This window comes from Mauremys reevesii, unplaced genomic scaffold, assembly GCF_016161935.1.
Source record: "Mauremys reevesii isolate NIE-2019 unplaced genomic scaffold, ASM1616193v1 Contig4, whole genome shotgun sequence".
Classification (NCBI taxonomy): domain Eukaryota; kingdom Metazoa; phylum Chordata; order Testudines; family Geoemydidae; genus Mauremys; species Mauremys reevesii.
Window position 1 is genome coordinate 678,444 of NW_024100851.1, and position 25,814 is coordinate 704,257.

Consider the following 25,814-nt stretch of genomic DNA (forward strand, 5'->3'; position numbering starts at 1 on the left):
TTCAGCAGGGGCCCCTGGCAAGGACCGTGGGTGCAGCTAACAGCCCGGTGTGCCTGGCCGTGAGGCAGCTGTTAAAAAAGCAACACCCCCTCCCCAGAAGTACAGAGACTGAATTCCCCAACTATAACATCATGACCCCCTGTAGAAAGCCACACGTCAGTTGTATTTTCACAGGGAGATGCAAAAATCAAGTGACATCAATTTTCAAGTTGAGTAAATAAAGTCGAGGAGATAGTTATTAACCTTCCAAAAATATACTAAAGATCCCTCAACATAACACCTGAAGGTGAAATATGAACAGAGACAAACCTTGTCAGCAAAGGCTCATTTCCCAAACGATCCTCAAAATGTTACTAATTCCCACCCCTCCTCCACAGGAGCTCTGTGCAGTGTCACTGTTCTGCAGGCAGCTTCCCATTCAATGCTGTTGTGGGACATTCCCAGGCCTGGAAATGTACCAACGACAGAATTTGAAGAGCAAACCTGGCTCCCTGCACCAGGCGGGATTTGAGTGTTTTGTCCCTGTCACTTAGTCTGTGTCAATAGTACAGACGCCAGGGGCAGGACTCCAGGCTCTGCTTGACGGATCCTGGCACAGGGGCTGCAGGAGGGAGGGGGGCAGAAAGGATTGCAGGTTCAGACCTGTGCTCTGGAGAGGAGGTAATAAGTGAAGGGGGTGTTTTTGACTATTCCCCTGCCTCAGGGTCCCAAGGGCTAGAATTCTACATTCCACAGGGCCAAATGAGGGGGTGATGCCATGTGGTCAATGAAAACCAGTGCTCCAGGTGAGGTTTGAACTCACAACCTCAGCATAGCTCCTCTCAGCACTGCTCTGTAAGTACTGCGTGCTAACCAATTGCACCACTAGAGCACCTGTTAATTACAATTCTGAGACCCCCTAGGCTGATACAGGCAAGGAGTGACCCCCAAAACAGTCTCAGTGGAGCTGAGAGCAGGTAGCGACAAGTGTTGTACTCGGTGGGGTGGATCCTTCTTAATGGTTCCAGGCACCATTTGACACCTTGTGGTCCCACCAGGAGCAGAACAGGCGCCCTAAAAGCAGGGCCGCCCAGAGGATTCGAGGGCCTGCAGCAAAGCGGGGGAGCAGACATAAAAAAGGTGCCACCCGCTGTGGCGCTTGTACTCACTGGGTGGCGTCCGAGTCTTCAGTGGCAGCGGGTCCTTCACTCGCTCTGCGTCTTCGGCAGCACTGAAGGACCCACCGCTGAAGTGTTGCCAAAGACCCGGACTGCTGCCGGGTGAGTAAAAATTAAAAAGGCGCCTCTAGCCAGGGAAGGGATTCTTGGCCAGGGCTTGTGGGGCAAATTGCCCCACTTGCCCCCCGCACTTGCCCTGCCTAAAAGTAGCAGCCACCAGAGCCCAAACAGTAGCCCCACCCCTTCCACTCGAGGCCACGCCCCTGCCCCACCCCTTATTCCCAAGGACCCAGTCTTACGCTGCCTCTTCCCCCAAGACCCCGCCTCCCGCTCACTGCTCTCCGTCCCCTCCCCCCCTCACTCGCCCTTACGGTCATTACAAAGTGGCAAGGCAGAGCCCTCCCATTTTTAAAAGCCCTGGGGTGTTGTTCCCCCCTGTTCAGGCACCCCTGGGGCCCTGCACGTCACACAGCTCTCCCTGATTTCAGCTGTTAGTGAGGGAGCCTCACTGCTAGCGCAGACTGGGCAGTTCCTTGCATGAGAGACACTGTCCCAAAGCAGGACTAATGCTTAGAGCTGGTTATCAGTGATTTCAGCTCTGTTGGTCTGCAGCAAGACTCTCCATTGAGTCTTAACCAGCTCTGTTATTACACAGGGAAGAACAAAAGGGTCAAATGGGGCCTGGAACCCTTAAGAAGGATCCACCCCACCAAGTACCAACACTTGTCGCTACCTGCTCTCAGCCCCACTGAGAATGTTTTGGGGTCACCCCTCACCTGTATCAACCTAGGGGTCTCGGAGAATGATAATTAACAGGTGCTCCAGTGGTGCAATTGGTTAGCGCACAGTACTTATAGGGCAGTGCTGAGAGGAGCTATGCTGAGGTTGTGAGTTCAAGTCTCACCTGGAGCACTGGTTTTCATTAGCCAAGTGGCATCACCCCCTCATTTGCCCCTGTGGAATGTAGAGTTCCAGCCCTGGGACACTGAGGAGGAGTCAAAAATGCCCCTTCACTTATTACCTCCTCTCCAGAGCACAGGTCAGAATCTACAATCCTTTCTCTCCCCCCCAGCCCCTGTGCCAGGATCCCTCAAGCAGAGCCTGGAGTCCTGCCCATCCTTGACCCCTGAGCCTGGAGGGAGAGGAGCAAGGAGCCATTGTTCGAGGCTTCCCACTTCCCTGGCTCTAGTCACGCAGACAGCAAGCAGCAAAAGACCAGAAGTCGGAAGCGCAGACAAAGGGATGTTTACTGGGGTTAGTTTCCCAGCAAGCAGATTCCGAAGCCCTTCACACCAGTCGGGCTTATCTCTATAGACCGACAGAGTCTGTTCCCCAGTGTCCCCCTTCCCAGCTCTGACACCGCAGTTCTGAAAGTCTAGGCCTGTGCAGGCAGCCTGAATCTCTCTATTCTAACAGCCATCGGTCCCTGTGGGAAAATGATCTATTCAGGGTTGTCCCTAGACATTTTGGTGCCCTAAACAGCACCCCTGTCCCCCAGCCCGAGCTGGCAGAGCGGAGCAGGCTGGGGCCAGGTCACTCCACTTCCCGCCGCCCGGTAATTGCAGGGCAGGCCCGACCCCACACTCACGGGGCGGCGGGAAGTGGAGTGATCCGGCCCCAGCCTGCTGCACTCTGCTCCTGGCCTTGGCACTTGGGGGTTGGGGGGAAAACACCCCCCAGCACTCACCAGTGGCGCGGCTGGGAGCTGGTGGAGCAGAGCAGGCTGGGGCCAGGTCGTTTCACTTCCCACCGCCCGGTGAGTACCGGGTGCGCCTGATCCCTCCTGCCATCCACCGGGATGTAGCTCAGGGGAAGGGGCGGAGTGCGGGGGGGATGGGGTAGAGCAGGGGGGGGAAGAGGGGGGTTGGGGCAGACCAGGGGTGGGGGCTGTGGGGAAGAGGCAGAGCAGAGGCAGGGGCAGCTTTCCTGGCCGGCTCAGGCAGCCGGGGGATCAGGCTGGCCGCTGGAGCAGTACGCAGCTGCGTAGGGCACCAGGAAATTTGGGGCAATTTGGTGCCTCACATTTCCTGGCGCCCTACACAGCTGCGTAGTTTGTGTATGGGTAAGGACGGCCTTGTATCTATGGAGCTCACTGAGGGGTTGGTGGGCTGAGCTTCCCCCCTGCTGGAGCTTTCCAGGGATGAGATTTTGATGAATTGCAACAAGAAGAAAATCTCCCCTGTTCCTGTTTGTCACCTTGGCCCCTTCTTGTGCCCCCCTGAGCCTCTGTTCTTCCTGCTGGGGGAGATACAGAGCCAAGCCCCCATCTGCCTGAGTCACAGAGTCTGTGGCCACCTCTGAACTATTGCCACTGGCGAGTGTGGCTCCCACTGCTTCCCCAGAGGGGCTGCAACAGCAGCTCCCCAGCTGGGTCTGGGGGTGTCAGAGATCCAGGCTGTAGGGTGCAGGGGATCCAGGGCCTGTGAGTCCCCTGCCTGAGGGGAGGCCAATGCCTGTGGTGGCCATAAGCACCACAGGGTTTAACCCCGTCTGCTCCCTTCCCCCCGGCTCTGATTTCGGTGACACTGACGTCCCCCTGTGGCTGGGGAGATGGATTTGTGGGCCCAGCACAGTGCAGGGGGCTTCCAAGACAGCCTGTAATTCAGCAAGCGCTTTTCAGCTGGGCCTTGGGCTGGGGGTGATTTTCTCTCCTCGCAGCGGATGGGGGATGCGCTGGGACCAGCTCCTGGCTCTGTTTCTGGGAGCTGGTTTCCGGTGAGGACACACCAGCCATCACTGCTCTCTACCTAGGGGAGAACCACCTGGGAATGTGCTCCTGGCCCAGCCGATCTGGAAGGTTGAACGGGATCGTGGCCAGCACAGCAATGTGGGGCTAGGTCCCTGAGAAAACAAAGGGGGTGGGGTAAGAGCAGAGACGAGAACTAGAGATGGGGGAGGAGACAGGGTCTCGAGGGAGGGAGCAGCTGGAGAGAACCAAGGAGTGCAGTGGACAAGTCTGCCCTGTGAATACTAGTGGTCACAGGTGTTCTGCAGAAAACCCATAGCCAGCTGGTCCCGTGGGGTGATGGTCGGCCCTCAGGACTCTGACTCTCACAGTCCCAGTTCAGAGCTTGGCAGGATCTGCTGGAGCCGCGTTGTATTGCTACGAAGCCCCAGAGGCCCTACTGCTCAGCATCCTCATCGCACAAAGGTCTCTCTTTTCCTTCCTGCTTGGTTACTAATGCCTACTCAAGGGAAATCTTTGGTCCAGATGGCCCCATGCTATTGAACCTGAGAGTCCAGCTAGAGATGCCTTCCCTCCTTTGGGCTGTCTCATAGCTGCATTCCTGGCTGCCTCAGCTGATGACCACAGGCTCTTCGGCACCCCGGCCCCTAAGCCAGGGCAGGTGGAGGGTTTGGAGCTCCCCATAGTGGCTGGGGCTCCCTAGGTGGCTTTTACCATGGCCCTGCTTCAGCGTCTGTCCTGGCTTGGGGGCAGGGCCTCCAGGGGAAGAAGAGAGTTGGGGCCATGGAGAAGGGCAGGGCCTCGGGGCTCCCCCACTTCTACCGAGGTTCCGGTGCTTTTGCTCAGGAGCAGAGGCTGCATCATTGTTTAAATCTAAACCAACCCCAGATGGGGATGGAGACATTCCCCGGGGATCTCAGGCCGAACCTGCAGCCCTCAGCTGTTGCTGCTGGAGGGTGTGAAGCCCTTTCACTCGTATTGCCTAGTGTCCCTAGCTCTGAGGCCTTTCTCTCTCCTCGTCCTGAGGGACCTTCCACTCCATTCCCAACCCACCTCCTAATTATCCAGGGGCTCTTCTCCCAGAAGGGGATCACTCGGGGGCTGGATCCCTCTTTGCCTTTTCTCTGTGTCTAGCACAGTTCGAGGTGCCCATGGGTGGGGTGTTTGATCACAATGACCCTCCGTGGAGCTGCCATTCAGCTTCCCTCATTTGGTCTCATCTTTCACTGAGTCCAACATTTTTTCAATCCCTCATCACCATCCTCCCAAGCACATTTCAACTGCCTCCACATCCCTTCACCAGGCAGTGTCCCTGTGGTGTGGGCTGTCTGCATAGGCCCTTTCTCAATCTTTCTCACCCTCTTGTCTTGAGTCTCCTGTGTCTCTGCTTTCTAAGCACAGACTCACTCTGGCTGTTCAGAGGAGGGCAGGACCATGCCTATGCGTGACCAGCAGACAGCGACAAAGACCCCTGGCCAGCCTGCTCCCTGCCATGCCAAACACCCACTGAAGGCCACCCACAGATCAGCATGTGGGGCGGCTGCTGATGCTCTGTGGCCAACATCAGAAGATGGTAGGAAAGGAGGGCCAGCCCCCCCGGTGGGGCCTCTGACCGTTCCCACTCACGGTGCTCACTTTTGCAGTGGGGCAGGAGATTTTTCCCCAAGAGGCTTTTCCCCAGCTGGCGAGAAGCAGAGAAACACCCAGGCTCCCAAGGGGCTATGTAGCAACCCCCCTCCAGCACAGGGACAGGCGCACACTTGGAAGAGGGAAACTGCTCCACACTCTAGCCCGGGCAGCCGCCCAGTTTCTTTGGCAAGTCAGGAAGGGCAAAGGCGAGACTGGAAGCACCTGGGGCTCATGCCCCAGCCTTTGTGACACCCAACCCCCAACTCCTTCCCGGGGCTCTAGCTGAAGCCAGAGCATTGGCCTGAGCGGCCAAGAAGAGGTTCCAGCCCCGAAGGGAGCAGGACTTTCAGCCCAAAGGTAAAACTGGACAAGCACAACCACGAAGGGACATGAACCCTCAATTGCCTGATCCAGACTCAGATGCCTTATCCATTAGGCCACATGGTCACATATAGTCTCTCCAAGTACTTCTTTAGAGAAGACGGACACTGTGTTTCTCAGACTCAGGTCATCTACTGAGGGGGGTTGAGACTCTCTGGGCACAGAAGTCAAGTTCCCAGCGAGATGTGAGACTTAATTCTCTGGAGCCAGATGCAGGGCTTTGGCAGGGAGGCTCAGGCATGGGGGATTGGGGTGCAGCGGATGGACCGGCTGTCTAGGTGTGGAGATTTAGTTGCACTGAGGCACAGGAGGGAGGAGGAATCCTGCTGATGGTCAGTGGCTGTGCAGAAAAAAGGGTGTTGATTCCCCCATCCTAAATGGGCTGGTTGGCTTGACCCTTCTCCCCTCTGCGGAGCATGGTGGGGGCTGCAGCTCACCCTCTTGTGGGGCAGGAGGGCACAGGTGCAGGGCGTTGGGCTCCAATGTACTCGGAAGGCAGCTCCGGTGCGGTGGGGTGGGGCAGGGTCTGTGGTTTACGTTCTGTGTTGCCTGGTGCTGGGCCATTGCACAATCCCCAGCCACGCCGCACAGTGCATCCCGAGAGGGGGCAGGGGGCCAAGCAGACGATCCAGCACGAGGGGTGAGGATGTGTGGTTGGGGGAGGAAAGGCCTTGGGCTGCACTGGGGGAGCGCAGAGCAGGGGTGACACCCCAGAAACCTGCAGCAAAGGGATGGACAGGTGGCCTGGGTGGATAGAAGAGGCAGCGAGCCTAAAAGGGGAGTGGGGTCTAGTGGTCAGAGCAGGGAGGGGGCTGGGCGCCAGGGACCTCTGGGTTCTATCCCTGACTCTGGGAGCAGAGGTGGGTCTAGAGGTCATAGCAGGGGGACTGGGAGCCAGGACTCCTGGGTTCAATAGTGGCGGCTGCTTTTTTCTGTGTCTTCCTCCCTACAGATCCCAGCCCAGCCCCCTAGCAGAATCTGACTGGGGGAGGGGGTTGCCCTGCCACTCCAGACTCGTGATTCAAACCCCTCTCACCATAGGCTCTGACATCACGGAATCTCCCCCTCAAGACAGAAAGTAGGAGCCCCTCCCCACATGCGGAGGAAGCTAGTGAGTTTCTTGGGGGTCTCTGGCGGAGGTGACGGCACCCACCAGACACCCACTCATGGTTGCAAGGAGACCCCCCTGCACAGCTCCCTGCTACGAGGAGCCGGGGGTGCCCAGCCAGGGTCAGGAGGTGAGATGGGAATGCAGTGGCAGGAAGGGGGCAGAGCTGGGGGTGGTGCCAGGTCTGGTGCTGGCTACACGGGGAAAAACCACACTGCTCCCCCATAACACACACACACACACACACACACACACACACACACACCTCCTGGTCTTGGGAGGGGAACAGGAGAAAGGACAAAAGAAGCAAGAGACAAAGAGAAAGGAGGGATGGACGAAAAGGTGAAACAAAAAGGACAAACCCCAATGACCCCAGTGATTCTAAGGGACAAAATCCCATGTGCAGAATAAAATTCTGCCTCCTTAAGCTCGTGGTTTCCATGCCTATAATTCAACGGTCACCAGATGGATCAGACTGAACAGGTTTCAAATCTTGAGGAGGCTCTTACCTTCTAAACAGGGACGGCTGTTTTCTAGTAAAATCAGGAAAAGGGAAGGAGAAAACTCGAAAGAGGTTCCTCCTGGCACTCACGTCCGTGAACCCGAATACTCTCTCAGTCCTCAAAGAGAGACCTGGAGAAGGAGACTTGCTAAAGCAAAGCCACAGGGGTCTCTGAGGTTTCCCTGGCCCCTCGCCCCTGTCCTGCCTGGCTGATGTCAGCATCTCTCTGTGAGGTCACCACCTCCCCACCACCTTTGACCAATAGTCTGAGGTCCTGCAAAAGGCCTTTGTGATGTCACTGCCACACCCCTCCCTTGCTGTGCTAATGTCCTGCCCCTGCCCAGGCACTTTGGAGGCTTGAGCTACTCCCTGTGGATCACCCCACTCAAGAAGCATCCATTCTAGGAAGCAAGCCGGCTAGACAGGAAAACATCAGACGCTGCTCCCAATGCTACACTCACCTTTTCAGAAATTAGTCAATTTTATGGCCAGAAGAGACCATTAGAGCATCTAATCTGACCACTTGAGGATCACTTGAGCTGCAGTCAAGCACTCTACCGCTGAGCTATACCCCCACAATGACCTGAGTAGGGAATCGTGATTTTCAGGACTTTGAAGGACAAACCCTGATTCATCGAGCTCCTTTGCCATTCCCAGACCACAGGTGGTTTTAAAAATGGGGTTTGATTAAACTTCTTAAATGTGGCAAACACCACAGCTTGCACACCCACCGATATAGCTTCTCCCAGTGACATAGCTGCCACCTCTTGCAAAGTGGATTAACTACACCCCCAGGAAAACTCTCTCCCCTCAGCATAGAGCAGTGGTTCTCAGAGTGTGAGTCAGGACCCCAAAGTGGGTCATAACCCTGATTTAATGGGGTTGGCAGGGCTGGCATTAGACTTGTTGGGGCCTGGGGATGAAGCCAAATTTCTGAGCCCCACCACCCAGGGCTGAATCCTTCAAGCTCTGGTTTTGCCCTCCCCTAACTGGGGCAGGGCTCAGGCTTTGTCTTCCCTGCCTCTGCCCAGTGTGGAGGGGCCTGGTCCCTCTTTCGAGGGCCATGGAGTAAGTTTTTTTGGGGCAGAAGGGGGTTGCAGTGAAAGGAAATTTGAGAAACCCTGGCATAGAGCCTCTGAATATGTCTAGATTGGCTCCCTGTGGCAGATCAGACACTGAAAGTACAGCCATGGAGACACCACACACCAGCCTTGCCTAGCAGGTAAGAATCAAACCTCCACAGAAAGACGCCTGTTGCTTTCTAACCCATCTCCCTAAGCCCTCAGCCACCACCACTTAACAAAGGGGCTTTTCTACACGATGGTTCTGGTCTCACTGCAGGGTCATTTCCAATTGTTTGCTCAGACCAGCATTAGGGAAAATGGTGCCCTGGGCAAAGCTTGTACTTTGGCACTTCCCCACTGCCCCTGGACGATCCCCCTCCCCCTTTACCGCTAGCTCCTGCACTCCCACCCCTTGCACCTCCTTCACCCCTAACTCCTGCCCCCTCCTGTGCCCCCTTTGCCCTTAACTCCCTGTGCCACCAGCCATTGCCCCTCTCCTGCAGCCCCTTCACGTGGCTCCAGTGCTGGGGGCCCGCACTTGTTCTCCCTTTCCCTGGGCTTTGGCATCACTAGCCCCTGCTTAGCGAGTAGGGTTCAGTGGTCCCCAAAATGTGGGGCATGACTCCTAGGGGGACACAGAGGAACATTCATGGGGGCACCTCAGGGCCTGAGCCAGCCCCCATGGAGGGAGCAGCACTCAGCCCCACTCTGCCCCAGCTCTTCCCCAACCCCAACGTCAGCCTGGGGCTCTGGCTCCCAGCTCAGCCTCGACCCCCTTACCCCTGTCTGCACCCCTCTCCCCAGCAAGCAACAGCCCCACTCCCAGCCTCAGTTCTTGACTGCGGCTTCCAAGGGGCCACAGCCATGGCTAAGAGGGCACAGAGTGAAATGTTTGGGGACCACTGGTTTAGGGTGATGTTCTCAATCACTTCTATGAAGTCCAATAAAAGCTATTCCTCACCCACCCAGCTCTCCATCAGGACGGACTAGGTATGTTCTGCTGCCCTTCACTCATGCAGGAAGGATAATAACATTTCATTCCATTGAATCCTAAAGTGATTTGTAACCCACCACCAGCCGAAACTGGTCATTTTGGGAAAGCAGCCCCATCATGCTGCATACCTAGGCAGAGTAGGTGTGTCTGTGCAAACACGGTCTGTTCCTGAAGTCTTTCCCCCAGCTCCTCACTAGATGTGAGGGGGGAGCTCATTCAGCCCCTGCTTCTGCGTAGTATTTAAAAACTCCTTATTGTCCCTAGCTCTGCTGGCCTTAGATTTCTCCTCCTGTCCCTTTTTAACAGCTCAGATGAGGTGGCCTAGTGGTTAAGGTGATGGACTGCTAATCCATTGTGCTCTGCATGCATGGGTTCAAATCCCATCCTCATCAGATGTATTTAGTTTTCACCCCTCCTTTGTAGACAACCATCTCCCCCTTTGGTACAATGACAGCTCAAACAATCTTGCTTCTTGCAAACAAAAACCTTCTCAGAAACTCAGAACTCCCTTGCTTTAAATAAAATGTCTAAATCCCAGATTTCTTTAAAAAAGAAATTCTCTAGTGCTGTATTTCTTAGTTTTTATCTCAAGAGGTAACATCCTCATCTTCTCCCCCAAACACCCTGGGACCTGCCCAAATTATTAAAATACCCTCAACCCGAGCAAGGCCAGAGCAGTGAACCAGAGCTAGTGTCTAGGCCAAGCTGTTCTGAAGGAGGCAACTCCAACATTTTCTCCCTGCTTCCCTTGGCAAGGTCTGACTGAGAAAACAAAATTCCCCAAACTGAAAATTTTCTGCTGAAAAACTAATACTAGTCTGTTTGGGGACTTTGGTTTGCAAGTATTATTGTTATTATTCTCTTCTGATTTCTAAGTCAGTTCAGTTCAGTCTTTGTCCTCCAGGTGTGTTTCCAGCTGCTGAGTTGTGGGGGAGAGAGGCCAAGTCATGATGTCTCTTCCCCTCTTTCATAGTTTCTTCCAACTTGCTAGGAAGCTCCTTTGTTACCATGTAACTCAAGCAGTGTCCATTGTCGCTGTGCTATCTCGGAGACGTCTGCATTGTACACGGTTCCTGGGCTAGTCCTTGGGAGTGTGGATCCCTTCAATGGGCCAGCAGCGAGTCTGGCTCCTCCCTTGTCACACCTGAAAGGCTGGTGGGGGGCATTTCCCAACCTCATAACATATCTCAGTAACACACACAGAGCAAAACTTCATAACTTCCCAACCAATGCGAGCACACACAATCCAACACGATATTAATGTTCAACAGATCAAGACTTTTGAAATGATACGTTACAAGGCAGACTTTGAACAAACCATGTCATCATTATATGAGAGTGGTGAATATGGGGCTTCCAGGTGCTGCTCTGAGCACAGCGTGCCACACCTGGGCTTACACTGCAATGGAGACGTACCCTTAGAGTCCATCTCTCCTGGGATAAAGATGGCCCACACCTGACTCTCTGCCAATCCCCACTGGGCCCTGAGAAGTGTTGTTCGTGTTTGTATTCTATAAAGCAGAGGAGCAGATGAAGTTTTGCTCCCAAGGTGTGTGTGTGATTCTTTGGACAGGTCTACACTACAAAATTAGGTTGGTGTAATTACATGGCTTAGGCTGGCAATGCAGTTCTATCAAGCTAATCCCGGTTAGATAGTGGCTCAGCTGTCAGAACTTTCTGGAGCTATGAAAGGGGAGGGGCCCATGGCTCTGTAGCAGGAATGCAGGGCAGGTGAGTTCACGGCAGGCATGGTGGGATACTGGTGGAGGCCAGTTATGGTGATATAATGACCAGCAGCATTTACACTGACATTTGTCACTTTAAGTTTGCTGCAAAAAGCACTAGGCCTCTCGTCGAGGTGGTTTTATTTTGTCACCAAAACAGGGCAATTTTGTCGCCAGATGTGTTATTGCAGTGTGTGCACCAGCCAAAAACTGCCGACCGAGGGAGCGTTGTGTGTTTTTCACACACCTGAGCAATATAATGATGCTGAAGTAACCTTGTAGTGCAGACCTGGCCAAAGATTCTCTCTCTCTCTCTCTCACACACACACACACACACACACACACACACACACACACACACACACACACACACACACACACACACACACACACACACACCTTGCAAAGAAAACCTCACCTGCTCCTCTGCTTTGCAGAATCCAAACACAAGCAAAGCTTGTCAGGCCCCAGTGGGGATGGCAGGGAGTCAGGTGTGGGCAGACACTGTGCTGTTGCTACAGGCAGGCACCATGGCTTAGCTGGCTAAAGCACCTGTTTTGTAAACAGGAGATCCTGGGTTCAATTCCCAGTGGTGCCTTATTAACTAGCTCTTGGGTAACCTGGTATTGGCTACTGTGGGAGGACAAAACACAGAGCTCTTTGGTCCAGCCCAGTGTAGTTGTTTAAATTATACTCACAGGCACTGATAACAGACTTACTGAAAGTTTGGGAGTTAAGAGCTGATAGGTCAGTGTTCCAGCCTGTCACAGATGATCCTGCTTCCTCTGGGACAGGGGTAGGTCTGGGCTCTCACACGGAATGGCTCATTGTGGCTGGCAGAAACTGTGGGCAGCTCATTTAGTTTGCACCGAGGGTTGAGTCCTGCTTTGTGCAACGTGTGTGAGAATGAAAATCCTAAACCGCCCTTTGAAATAACAAATGCAGCAGGACGTGTTATTGTCCCTGCCCCAAAGCAGACAGACCAATGGAGAAATGCCATTGAGTCCAGGGTAATACTCCACTGCCATTTTACCTTTTTTGCTTGCTAAACTCCCTCCCAACCTTGAGGGCTCCCAGATCCCGGTATTGAGCCTGAGCCGAGATGTCTACGCTGCAAATTTACCACCTCATGGCCCTTGCCTGGGATCCTGAACTGGCACGGGACACCCGTGGGTGTTTCATTGCAGTGCGGACATAGCCTAGCATTATGTCTACACTGCCATTAACACACCCAAGTCACTATTCTCAAACCCTGGGTCAGTTGATTCAGGCTTGTGGGGCTTGTGCTGCAGGGTTATAAAATGACAGTGTAGACACTTGGGCTTCAGCCCAGCCTCCGAGACCCCACGAGGGGTGAGGGGCTCGAAGCCTGGGCTCCAGTCTGAACCCAAATGTCTACGCTGTAGTTTTTAGCTCCCCAATCTGAGCCCATAGGAGCCCAAATCAGACCATCCAGGCCAGCGGGATTTTGTCACAGTCTAGATGCCCTCTCAGGGTATGTCTACACTGCAATGTAAGCCCAGGGTTAGCAGAAGTCATGTCAGCAGCCCCAACACATAAACATAAACCACGAGGGAAAGACCCACCCCCCAGATAAGCTGGGCAGTGTCCTTCTCCCTACGGTTTGTAAGTCCAGCAACCAAAAGTCCTTTAACATGAGCCATCCCCTCTCTGCACCCCACTCACAGCTGTTGTCCTTAGTCAGTGCAAGCCCAGAGGTGCCTCTGTACAGTTTACCTGCCAGCCTGGGTGGAAAAGGGGGGAAAATAAGAAGGCTCCCTACTCACTATGTTGTCTAGGGACTCACTCATCCCTCTACAGCCACCCTGTCCTAACGTTGGTCTGACGCCTACATTTTAGTATTGGGACCCAGACCCCAGCACACTTGGCTTTGGAACCCCTGTCCCCTGCCTAGCAAGTGCTATTGAATTGAGGGTGAGTCCCTCAGTCGGGGTCTGCCAAGCACAGTTGTGCTGCCCTCGATTCACACAACAAGGATAAAAACCCTTTATTTCTCCTGCCCCTGTAACATGGAGACTGGGAATCTAACACCAGCCACAAGTGATCATTTCGGCAAGTAACCCAACCTATTTCCAACATACTGTAAAATCCACATGCAGACTCGTACATGAAACCTTGCAAGAAAATCTTCCTGAGGGGGTCTGAAGCACCTGCTGCTGGAGGGAAGGAGGGAGCCGTGGGTTGGGATTGAGGAGCAGCATGAGGAGGAGGGGCCTGTGGGTTGGTTCTGAGGGGCACTGGGAATAGGAGGGGGCTGTGGGTTGGGATTGAGGGGCACTGGGAATAGGAGGGGGATGTGGGTTGGGACAGAGGAGAAGGGTGAAGAGGAGCAGGCTCTGGTTGGGAGTGAGGAGCAGTGAGCATAGGAGGGACTGAGGGTTGGGATTAAGGGGCACTGGGAAAAGAGAGGTCATGGGTTTAGGCTGAAGAGCATCCTCGTTTGGGGATCCAGCAGGACAGGGGAAGGCAGCAGATGATTCTAATTCCTTAGGGATATTCTGTTTGTGTGTGTGTGTGTGTGTGTGTGTGTGTGTGTGTGTGTGTGTGTGTGTGTGTGTGTGTGTGTGTGTGTGTGTGTGTGTGTGTGCAGGGGAGGAACATGCTCTATGCCCAGAGGCCTTTATTCCTCCAGGCTGCAAGGACAGAGGGGCTGTCAGGAAGTTGCCCCTTCAAACCACACACAAAAGGGCCCTTCTGAGGAAAGGGAAAATCCTGAAGAGAAAAAGTAACATCAAAGAGGACTCCAGCAAGACAGTGTAAGATCTTGGGGAGTAGTTTATCACCTGACCAGGGACTTGAAACCTGGACCCTCAGATTAAAAGTTTGATGTTCTGCCCACTGAGCTAGCCAGGCTCACAAAGAAAAACAGCAAGTTGGTGCAGAGGAGAAACTAGTCAAGAAAACAAGAGTGGGAAACAATAGGGGAAACCTGCTGCTCTCTCTGGCCTGGTCAACACTACGAGTTTATATCGAATTTAGCAGCGTTAAATCGCATTAACCCTGCACCCATCCACACAACAAAGCCCTTTATATCGATATAAAGGTCTCTTAATACCGGTATCTGTACTCCTCCCCGACGAGGGGAGTAGCGTTGAAATCGGCATTGCCATGTCGGATTAGGGTTAATGTGGCCACAATTCGACGGTATTGGCCTCCGGGTGCTATCCCACAGTGCACCATTGTGACCGCTCTGGACAGCAGTCTGAACTCGGATGCACTGGCCAGGTAAACAGAAAAAGCCCCATGAACTTTTGAATTTCATTTCCTGTTTGCCCAGCGTGGAGCGCCGATCAACACAGGTGACCATGCAGTCCCAGAATCAAAAAAGAGCTCCAGCATTGACTGTAGGGGAGATACTGAATCTGATCTTTGTATGGGGAGATGAATCTGTTCTATCAGAACTCCGTTCCAAAAGACAAAATGCCAAAACATTTTAAAAAAATCTCCAAGGCCATGATAGACAGAGGCCGCAACAGAGACTCAACACAGTGCTGAAACTTAAGGAGCTGAGACAAGCGTACCAGAAAGCCAAAGAATGAAATGGACGCTCACGGAGGGAGGGGCGACTGACAAGTGTAGCTATCCCACAGTTCTCGCACTCACCGAAAACCATTTGAATTCTTGGCTGAGTTCCCAAAGCCTGAAGGGTCAAAAACATTGTCACGGGTGGTTCAGGGTATATGTCATCACCACCCCCGTGAAAGCAAAGGGGAAAAATCATTTTTTGATTTATGTCTACTGGATGCTGCTGGCAGATGTGGTGCTGCAGCGCTACACAGCAGCATCCCCTTCCCTTCCATTCTGGCCGGCAGACGGTACAGTAGGACTGTTATCCGTCATCGTTGTCCCGTGAGTGCTCCTGGCTGGCCTCCGTGAGGTCGCCCGGGGGCACCTGGGCAAAATGGGAATGACCATTTACTCTCTGGTTCTTTAGTAGGTTTGCCCGATAGTCCAGACAGGACTGACTCTCCCATTAGACAATACTTAAGGAAGGGAATGACCTGGGGAGTCATTCCCATTTTTGTCCCTGTGACCCCAGCTGACCTCACCAAGGCCGGCCAGGAGCACCCATGACAGCAGCAGACGGTACAGTATAACTGGGAACTGTTATTGTCAACTTGCAAGGCAGCAGACAGGACAGTATGGCTGGTAACCGTCTCTGCTAACTTGCAAAAGGCAAGGGGATGCTGCTGTGTAGCACTGCAGTACCACGTCTGTCAGCACCATCCAGTAGACATACGGTGACAGTGAAAAGAGGCTGAATGGGCTCCATGGTTGCTGTGCTATGGCGTCTGCCCGGGCAATCCAGGGAAAAGGGTGTGAAATGATTGTCTGCCGTTGCTTTCATGGAGGGAGGATTGAGTGACAACATTTACCCAGAATCACCCACGACACTGTTTTTGCCCCATCAGGCACTGGGATCTCAACCCAGAATTCCAATGGGCAGGAGAGACTGCGGGATCTATGGGATAGCTATAGCATAGCTACCCACAGTGCAACGCTCTGGAAATCAACGCCAGCCTCGGTACATGGACACACACGGCCGAATTAATGTGCTTACTGGGGCTCCGTGCACTCGACTTTATACAATCTGTTTCCAAAAAACAGTTTCTGTAAAATTGGAATAATCCCATAGTGTAGACATACCCTGTGGTTAACAACTTTGGTGGCTAATTGAAAGGCTGATGGTTCAAACCCAAGTGAAGATGGAGGTGTTTTTTTTTTAGTGATGAGAATCCAGTACATTTTAACAGGCAGAAAATCTTCTCAATGCTGCTCTAGCCTCATTGGGCAAGCATAAGTATGGCTTTTCTTAGATGCATTGGTGGTATAGTGGCGAGCGTAGCTGCCTTCCAAGCAGCTGACTTGGGCTCGATTCCCAGCCAATTCAGGGATGTGATGTTTTCTCTCCTGGGAATTGGTTTAATTTCAGTCACATTGTATCAGTTTATCAATGGAATGACAAAATCCATGTGCTGCAGGTCATTCAACACACAATGGAGGAAGAAAGGGGCAGAACTATACAATGAGCTGTTGGAGTTATCCTGGTATTACAATGTTAGGTTTATTTTTTTTTAAAAAATCCTTTACTTCCCTCTCCCTTTTAGACTCAGAGCCTTTAAGGTCAGAAGGGACCAATGTGATCATCTAGTCCGACCTGCTGCACCTTGCAGGCCAAAAGACCCCACCCACCCACTCCTGTAATAGACCCGGGAGGGGATGCAGCTCTGTGCACTGCCCCTACCCCAGGTAGCACATGGAGGCCCTCTGCTCCCCTCCCCATGGGTGTGCACAGATGTGCCAGCAGCACTGAGGTGGCTCCCTGCCCACTCTGCCTCCGTCATTCTGTGCCGCTTCCAGAAATGGCCGGCATGTCCCAGCATCCCCTGGTGTGGGGGGAGTGTCTCCATTCACTGCCCCTGCCCCGGGTACCAACTCCGCAGCGCCCATTGGCCAGGAACTGCAGCGGCACACGGAGACCCCCTGGCCCCACCCACCTAGGAGCTGCTGCCAGAGGGTTGTGTGTACCAGTCACTTTGGGAGCTGCAGTGCCCAGGGTAAGCACCACCCCTCCTGCACCCCAACCCCCTCCCCCAGCACAGAGCCCACACCCCGCACCCAAATTTCCTCCCAGAGCTTTGCTTGTCTTCCTTTCACCCAGAACCATCCTTCTTCTCCTGGGCTGCAAGTAGCCATCCCTGGGAAGCCAAGAGGCAGACACAGGATTCTACCTCCCAGCAGCCAACCGCACCTCCCCAGGCTTTGCAGAACGAATGGTGATGCTCTACTAACCCCACTTAGCCGCACTGAGGCGCTTACCTTCTGCCCTGCCTTCCTCAGCTCGACTTTCCTCTTTTGCCCCATTCTTGCCTCACTCCCTCCATTGGCAAGTCACACAAAGGAGGCCAACAGGAAGAGCCGGCCTCCACCGGCCAACCTCCAAGGGCAGAGGAGACCAAGCCACAAGTCTTCAAAAGGTGACTGGCCAAAAGGTAGCTTTCCCCTGCTGATGCCAAGGCTTTTTCCTCAGCTCATTTCACCACCCTCTGCCATGCAGGGGTTGGGGTTTATTGCAGGTGTTACCCGAAATTGGGCCAGCTAATCAGCGTAGGCAGGACTAATGACCCACCAGAGTTTGGCAGAAAGCAGCACATTTGTTATAATGACAGCTAAGCTCAAAAGAAGAAGGGGGAGAGGGTGTCACACTCGCATACTCACGCTCCCAGGACTGGCAGGGAACTGGAGATGTCAGGATTCTGCAAGGTAAGTGTCCCACAGCACAGCTATGGATGGTGCGATGAAGGTAACTCTCCCTGAGGCACAATGAAATACAATGCAGAGAACCACTGGCCAGGCGGTCCGGGCAAAGGGCATTCACTGGAGGTACAAGCTTGTGAGTGCTCTCCTGAGCACAGGGCCCCTTCCCCTTTTAAGGGCCTGCACCTCATGGCCTGCGACTAGAGATGACTTGGCTGCATCTGGTTGGTCACACTCCACCTTGGGCAGTGTCCATGCTCTGGGTGTGTGAGTGCTGCCTAATTAGAGTCCCAGACACCTTGTCTACCTGGGAGCTCTTCTGCTCTTCAACCAGAACATTCATCCCAGGAGCATTCCAGGAGGGAGCGGGAGGGGGAAAGCCACTTCACAGGCATTCAGAGAGGGAGAGGAGACAAAAGTGGGAGCAGGGGAAGTATAACAGACCTTCTGCGCATAGAAATCACTGCTGCTCTTACAACAGCAGAGATAGGCCAGTAGGAGCTGGGAAAATTAAGCCATTGTGTTTCTGTCTGGTTTCAAACCAGGGACCTTTTGCGTGTTAGGCAAACATGATAACCACTACACTACAGAAACTCTGTCACAGGGTTTTGCCCCTCCCTTCATAAGAACATAAGAATGGCCACACTGGGTCAGACCAAAGGTCCATCCAACCCCACATCCTATCTGCCAACAGTGGCCAATGCCAGGTGCCCCAGAGGGACTGAACAGGTAATGATCAAGTGATTTCTCTCCTACCATCCATCTCCACCCTCTGACAAACAGAGGCTAGGGATACCATTCCTTACCCATCCTGGCTAATAGCCATTCATGGACTTAATCTCCATTAATTTATCTGCAAAAAGAAAGAGGAGTACTTGTGGCACCTTAGAGACTAACAAATTTATTTGAGCATAAGCTTTGCTGGGCTAAAACCCATTTAATCGGATGCATGCAGTGGAAATAAAGCAGTAAGATATATATATACACAGAGAACATGAAAAAAAATGGGTGTTGCCATACACACTCTAACAAGAATGAGCAGTTAAGGTGAGCTATTAGCAGCAGGAGAAAAAAACCTTTTGTAGTGATAATCAGGATGGCCCATTTCCAACAGTTGACAGGAAGGTGTGAGTAACAGTAGGGGGACAAATAAACATGGGGAAATAGTTTGACTTTCTGTAATAACCCATCCACTCCCAGTCTTTATTCAAGCCTAATTTAATGGTGTCCAGTTTGCAAATTAATTCCAATTCAGCAGTCTCTCATTGGAGTCTGTTGTTGAAGGTTTTTTGTTGTAATATTGCGACTTTTAGGTCTGTAAATGCGTGACCAGGAGATTGAAGTGTTCTCCGACTGGTTTTTGAATGTTATAATTCTTGACATGTGATTTGTGTCCATTTATTATTTTACGTGGAGACTGTCTGGTTTGGCCAATGTACAGGGCAGAGGGGCATTGCTGGTACATGATGGCATATATCACATTGGTAGATATGCAGGTGAATGAGCCTCTGATAGTGTGGCTGATGTGATTAGGTCCTATGATGGTGTCCCCTGAATAGATATGTGGACAGAGTTGGCAACAGGCTTTGTTGCAAGGATAGGTTCCTGGGTTAGTGTTTTTGTTGTGTCATTGCTGGTAAGTATTTGCTTCAGGTTGGGGGGCTGTCTGTAAGCAAGGACTGGCCTGTCTCCCAAGATCTGTGAGAGTGAGGGATCGTCCTTCAGGATAGGTTGTAGATCCTTGATGATGCGCTGGAGAGGTTTCAGTTGGGGGCTGAAGGTGATGGCTAGTGGGGTTCTGTTCCTTTCTTTGTTGGGCCTGTCCTGTAGTAGGTGACTTCTGGGTACTCTTCTGGCTCTGTCAATCTGTTTCTTCACGTCAGCTGGTGGGTACTGCAGTTGTAAGAACGCTTGATAGAGATCTTGTAGGTGTTTGTCTCTCTGAGGGTTTGGAGCATATATGTGGTTGTATCTTAGAGCTTGGCTGTAGACAATGGACTGTGTGATGTGGTCTGGGTGAAAGCTGGAGGCATGTAGGTAAGTATAGCGGTCAGTATGTTTCCGGTATAGGGTGGTGTTTATGTGACCATCGCTTATTAGCACTGTAGTGTCCAGGAAGTGGATCTCTTGTGTGGACTGGTCCAGGCTGAGGTTGATGGTGGGATGGAAATTGTTGAAATCATGGTGGAATTCCTCAGGGGTTTTCGTTTCCATGGGTCCAGATGATGAAGATGTCATCAGTGTAGCGCAAGTAGAGTAGGGGCATTAGAGGATGAAAGCTGAGGAAGCGTTGTTCTAAGTCAGCCACAAAAATGTTGGCACACTGTGGGGCCATGCGGGTACCCATAGCAGTGCCCCTGACTTGAAGGTATACATTGTCCCCAAATCTGAAATAGTTATGGGTGAGGACAAAGTCACAAAGTTCAGTCACCAGGTTTGCTGTGACATTATCGGGGATACTGTTCCTGAAGGCTTGTAGTCCATCTTTGTGTGGAACGTTGGTGTAGAGGGCTTCTACCTCTATAGTGGCCAGGATGGTGTTTTCTGGAAGATCACCAATGGATTGTAGTTTCCTCAGGAAGTCAGTGGTGTCTCGAAGATAGCTAGGAGTGCTGGTAGCGTAGGGCCTGAGAAGGGAGTCTACACAGCCAGACAATCCTGCTGTTAGGGTGCCATTGCCTGAAATGATGGGGCATCCAGGATTTCCAGGTTTATGGATCTTGGGTAGCAGACAGAATACCCCTGCTGCTTTTTTGGCCTGCTGCTTCTCTGTCTGGGATGTTTTTGTCAGTCCTGGCACACAAAAAGGGCATCATTGCGAGCGCCCATGAAGGCAAGATGAATTTTTCCTGCCTTGCTCAGCTTGACTTGCTTCCTCACCCCATTCCTGCCTTAGATCCTGGGTCACCTGGTGGCTGAAGATGGTCCATTGTCTCTAGCGGTGCCAGAGCCTGACACAGTGCCCCGGGAAGCCTTTGCTTTGCACATGCCGGCCGTGCACATTTGCAAATACTTTAAAACTCCTGTCAGTAAGTTCTGGGCACAGTTGCTCACCTTCAGAGGAAGCTCCTTAAAATTGACCTGTCTCACCCAGTGGTACATTGATCTCTGTTCAGACTGAGCCGAAGGGGGGGCCTTGCTGTTGTGGCTGCCACTGCTGTGAGGGTGGCCCCTGTTGCGGATGAAGCCATCCTACAAGCACCTTCCACCTAGCCACCCACTGAAAATCCTGTAGGATGTAAGGTGGGAATAGAAGAACACTGGGGGAGGGGAGGTTTCCTAATCTCCTCCCCCCTTCTGCCACCATCGGCCATCCCATACCTGGTGCTGCACCCAGTGGGGTAAAAAAAAATACAGCCATATTGGAAGAGTCGGTTGTGTTCTTCGTGGTTGCCCCACCATTCCCCTCGGGCCTGACCTGCCCTCCAGCTCAGCCACCCACTGAAAATTGAAAAACAAAAAAGTAGAGCCGTAAAAGTCTTCAAAGCCCACCAGGCCCAACCCCTCTTCTAATACAACAGAAAAGCCGCACTTCTGACTAGGTAGGGACGTCCTATGGCCCCACAAGAAGTGGAAGGTCATCGTGTTCGGTCTCAGCAGCACTCGTGGAGCAGGGGGAAATACCTGGCTGAAGATATTCCCCACAGATGGGTCTTGAGCATCACAACTTTGTAGGCTAATGACAAGGTCCACCTACATCACTGGCTGAGTCATTCCTCACAGGCCACCAACCATTTCTCCCAGTTCGTGTTCCCCACGTCATCCCCAACCGAATGCTAGAAGGCCCAGCTCATCAACCTGCCCACTCTTGCAGCCCTTCTCTTCCGCCCTGACTGATGGCGGGGGTATTGAGCGTCCCTCCCTTAGGCCCTTCAACATCCCTGGGGAAAGACAACACCGCCCGAGTGACTTTGGGCCAGTAGGTCAACCAATAGGGCTGCCTCCTAGGCCAGGCTGCAGTCCAGCTTCAGGACTCAGAGGAAATGGAGCTTGCATCCCTACCTACAGGACTCCAGTCACGGCCAGGCTTCTGGATCAAACATCCCCTCTTGTGCTCAAGTCACAACAGCTAGCGGGCAAAAGACAGGCTTTCATGGCCTTTGAGAGAGCAAGACAGAGCCTTGGAAGACCCAGCAGGGTTTGTGGCACAGGAATTGTCCTCAGATCCCACTGAGACTTCAACTCAGATTGCAGGATTCAAAGTCCCGAGTGCTGGCCCTTACACCATGGGACCAATAGGAAACACCCAGACCTCTGGTGAGGATGACCCTGTGCAGGCAGCCCTGCATTTGCTCACCAAGTTGTCATGCAGCAGTTTGCTGCAGCTCCCAGAGGCCTTTCTTAATCCTGACTGAGAGGCCAGTGGGCATGTGAGGAAGTTGCCCCTTCAGTCCCAGGCAGTACATGGCCCTTCCTAGTGAAAAGCCAAGTCCTGGGGAAAAAAAGGTGATGCCGAATAACATCCTGGAGAGATACTTTCTTCCATTTTGAGGGGAAGGGGTCCTTCTTCACCTGACCAGGGACTTGAACCCTGGACCCTCAGATTAAAAGTCTGATGCTCTACCAACTGAGCTAGTCAGGCTCACATATAAACAAAAACAAATTTCATGCAGAAGAGAAACTAGTCATGAAAATGAGGGCAGGAAACAATACAGAAAACCTGCTACTCTCGCTCGCTTAGCAGTCCTAGCCCCGCCTGCTCCTCCATCCAGCGCCCTGAGGCCTTATTCTTTTTTTAGTTAAATATCAAATCCAGGAGAAAACACAGTTATACAAAGCAAAACGAAATCACAAACAGAAATGTCATTGGAAATAAAAAACTAAAAAAGGAAAATGCAATCCCCATCACTTTATCTTGTCAGGGCCATTCCTGTATCAAGAGCACCTGCTAAGGTCCCTGTGTGCTTACGAGAAACCTGGAGGAACTCATACCACAGCCTGAACATGAAACTCAACTGCTCCCAGGTGCTGCAGTAAAACCCTTTCCCTGCTGTGACGTTGATGATTTTATGAAACTATGCTAATGAGTGTGAATATAATAGGAGTACTTATGGCACCTTAGAGACTAACAAATTTATTTCAGCATAAGCTTTCATGGGCTACAGATCACTTTAGATGCATCCGAAGAAGTGAGCTGTAGCCCATGAAAGCTTATGCTAAAATAAATTTCTTATTCTCTAAGGTGCCACAAGTACTCCTGTTCTTTTTGCGGATACAGACTAACACAGCTGCTACTCTGAAACCTGTGAATATAATGTAACTGGAACATGCTTCATGCAAAAGGTCTCTTGTACAGTATCATTACAAAGCTTATTATCTATTGTGTGTGTTCATCCTATTTGTATGACTCAATCATTCTTGTATCTGAAACTAGAAATATGAACTATAACTCTGAGGTCCTGTTGTAATGATGCAAAGTGTGGGCCATTAATAGTGGTTTGGACTCTTGATGGCTCCCATTAACCAGGACAATTGACTGGAGATGGCTCTGTCCTGCACCATCTGTGATTCAGGCCAGGAAGAATGAAGGCTTGGGGGTCTCACAGGACATGTGACCATGTCACCTGGTACAGGAATCCATCTTAAACCTGGGGCTTTTCCCCAGGAGAGAGACAAAAGATTCCTGCCTTGTACCAAAGCTATATAAGGGGGTGGAACAGAAGAAAGGTGGCTGCAGTCATGAGACATCCCCTAGCTACCACCTGAGCTGGAACAAGGACTGTACCAGGTGAAAAGATTGGGCCCAGACAAGAAATAAGTCTAGTCTGCGAAAGAAGCTTATTGGAAGATCTCTGAGGGTGAGATTTGATCTGTATTGAGTTTCATACTGTATTAGGCTTGGACTTGCATGTTTTTGTTTTATTTTGCTCTATGGAGAATACAAACTGCACAGAGAAGGAAAAGTTAATGCCTTAGAAAAGTCTGTGTGTGTGTGTGAGATGGGTGGGAGGGTGTCTAGAAACCACTCTCCTCTAGTTTCTTTTCTCTGATTTCCTGTAGAAAATCTGAAGCAGGGAGCTAAACCCACTGCCTTCTCTGAGGCTTGAACTCAGGACCTTTAGATTATGCAACTGACACGCTGCCAACTGCGCTAAAAAGGCTTGGAAAAGTTTGAGGCTCAGTGTATATAGGACCCTCCTACAGCCATGACTGGGGCAGGGAAAGAGCCAGAAATGTGCTGGAAGAAGCAGGGAGCTCTGGTGACCAGAGACTTTTCATGGCAGCTTTCACAGCAGCAAAGAAATCAATTCAGGCTGCCAGTGAACAATCTACTGGAACTAATGGCAGCACAGGGGGGATGTTTCCAAGCTGTGCACCTACTGCCACCTTTTAGAACTTACTCTCCTTTTCCTAGTAGGGCACTTTCCATGCAAATTAAGCAAAGCAAGTTGGGGAAACTACACAGGTAATAAAAACCAGTGCTCCAAATAAGGCTTGAATTCATAATCCCAGCAGTAGCCCCCTCTGCGCTAACCAGTTGCACCAGTGCAGGTGCTTCTTTGGCAAAGCTGGGAAGCAGGCAGTTATCAGTCTCTGTGATTCACACCTTTGCCTGGTAATTGAAAGGTTGATGCATCAAACCTAACTCAAGATGCGGCTTTTCAGCCATGAGACTCCAGGACATTTTGACAGAAAGAAAATCTCCTCTGTTTTGATTTTGCCCCATTTGACTCCTTCTGCTCGTCTTCTCCCCCTCCCTCCAGTCTCTTTCCTTCCCCATTGGGGCCATGCAGAGAGGAGCCCCAGTCAGTCTCTGTCACAGAGTCTGTATTCCATAAAGGGAGGGAGGGGTTGCTCCAAAACATTGATAATGGGGGGAGGGGTGGGCATGGTTAGGGGGAGAAAGGATGGAGAATTAACAGTGGGGCCCAGAGAGATTCCCCCAGATTGGGGAGATCCCCTGCTGCCCCCCATCAGCCAGCTGTGGGAAGAACAACTTGGGATTGCTTGGGGAAGCCACCTTTAAAAACACAAGTGTAACATGCTAGTTACATTTTAATAAGACCAAAGCCTCCTCAATCCCAGGGTCACGATCACTGGAATGATTTTGCCTTGATATTTTACCAGCCGCAGACACAAAGCGAGTCAAATTACAGTTTCCGTTTGGAGTCAGTGCACACACAAGAATCCGGAGGCTTTTAATTCCTTAGGTTCTGCTGCCATTTCATTTCTGTCCTGTTCCAAGATTTATCATTGTGCAAAGCAACGTTAGGCCCTTGGGAGTGTCCCCCTCAGTGCTGCCTGCCACCCTTGGGCAATTTAAAAGGGCCCAGGGACCCCCGCCACCACCGCCAGCAGCACAAGGGGACTAAGGCGGTTTCTTGCCCGCCCTCACTCCATGTGGCTCACCACTCCCGGGAGTGGCTGGCACGTCCCTGGTGTGGGGGAGGTCTCCGTACGCTGCCCCGCCCTGAGTGCCAACTCTGCCAGCTGTGGCAATGGGAGCTGCGGGGGTGAAGTCTGCGGGCAGCCATGCACAGAGACACCCCTGGCCCTCCCGTTTAGGGGCTGCTGCCAGAGGAGGGTGCAGGTTGCTTTTGGGAGATGCCCGAGGTAAATGCTGCACCCCTCACCCTCTCCTGCACCCCCAACCCCAACCCAGACCCCACACCTGCACCCAAACTCCCTCCAAGAGCTTGCCCCCTGCACACCCTCCTGCAGCACAACCCCCTGACTGAGTCCAGACCCTGCACCCAAACTCTCCCAGAGCCCAGCCCCTCTCCCTCCCACACCCAAACTCCCTCCCAGAGCCTTAGGCAGGTGTGGGGGGGGGGGCAGGACTTGGTCCCATTCTGGGCACCACCAAAAATTGTACAAACCTGCCGCCCCTGTCCAGCCCAACCTTCTGCTGATGCACCTCAGCCCACACCCGTGCAGGGTTTGAAGCTTCCATTGCTTAAACTCCAGGACACTGAGGGATTTCAGCTCCCCTTTGCCCAGAGGGAACTTCACCCCACTCCCAGCCAGGTTCTTGTCCATGGGATCACTGTAGGGGGGCTGGGTCCCGCTGGGTCTTTTCTCTCTCTGTGACAGGCCAGGGTGCAATAACTGGGGCATCTGAGCACCCAGGACCTTCTGTGGGGCTGCCATTCCCCTTCCCCTTCTGTGGTCTCATCAGTCATTGACTCCAGCCTTTTTTCTATCCATCATCAGCATCATCCCAAGCAAACTGCACTCGCCTCAAAAAGACAGTGTCCCCTGGTGGGTGTAAATCACTGACCTCTCTCCTCCCTGAGCACTGACTGCCCCTCTGTTTCCTTGCCTCTCAGTCTGTGCAGCAAAATATAAT

General features: G+C 52.3%; 5 non-coding genes across 5 annotated transcripts; 3 read left to right on the forward strand and 2 right to left on the reverse strand.

Annotated features, from left to right (window-relative positions):
* Window positions 1–777: 777 nt before the first annotated feature.
* On the reverse strand, window positions 778–871 carry TRNAV-UAC. The gene is made up of 2 exons: window positions 834–871; window positions 778–813 (listed from the first exon to the last, which is right to left on the reverse strand). It is a non-coding gene; the product is annotated as a tRNA-Val (tRNA).
* A 1,104-nt stretch (window positions 872–1,975) lies between these two features.
* Window positions 1,976–2,069, forward strand: TRNAI-UAU. The gene is made up of 2 exons: window positions 1,976–2,013; window positions 2,034–2,069. It is a non-coding gene; the product is annotated as a tRNA-Ile (tRNA).
* Window positions 2,070–9,831: 7,762 nt separating this feature from the next.
* Window positions 9,832–9,913, forward strand: TRNAS-GCU. Its single transcript has one exon. It is a non-coding gene; the product is annotated as a tRNA-Ser (tRNA).
* A 1,856-nt stretch (window positions 9,914–11,769) lies between these two features.
* Window positions 11,770–11,843, forward strand: TRNAT-UGU. Its single transcript has one exon. It is a non-coding gene; the product is annotated as a tRNA-Thr (tRNA).
* Window positions 11,844–22,033: 10,190 nt separating this feature from the next.
* TRNAK-UUU lies at window positions 22,034–22,106 on the reverse strand. The gene has a single exon. It is a non-coding gene; the product is annotated as a tRNA-Lys (tRNA).
* Between the last annotated feature and the right edge of the window lie 3,708 nt (window positions 22,107–25,814).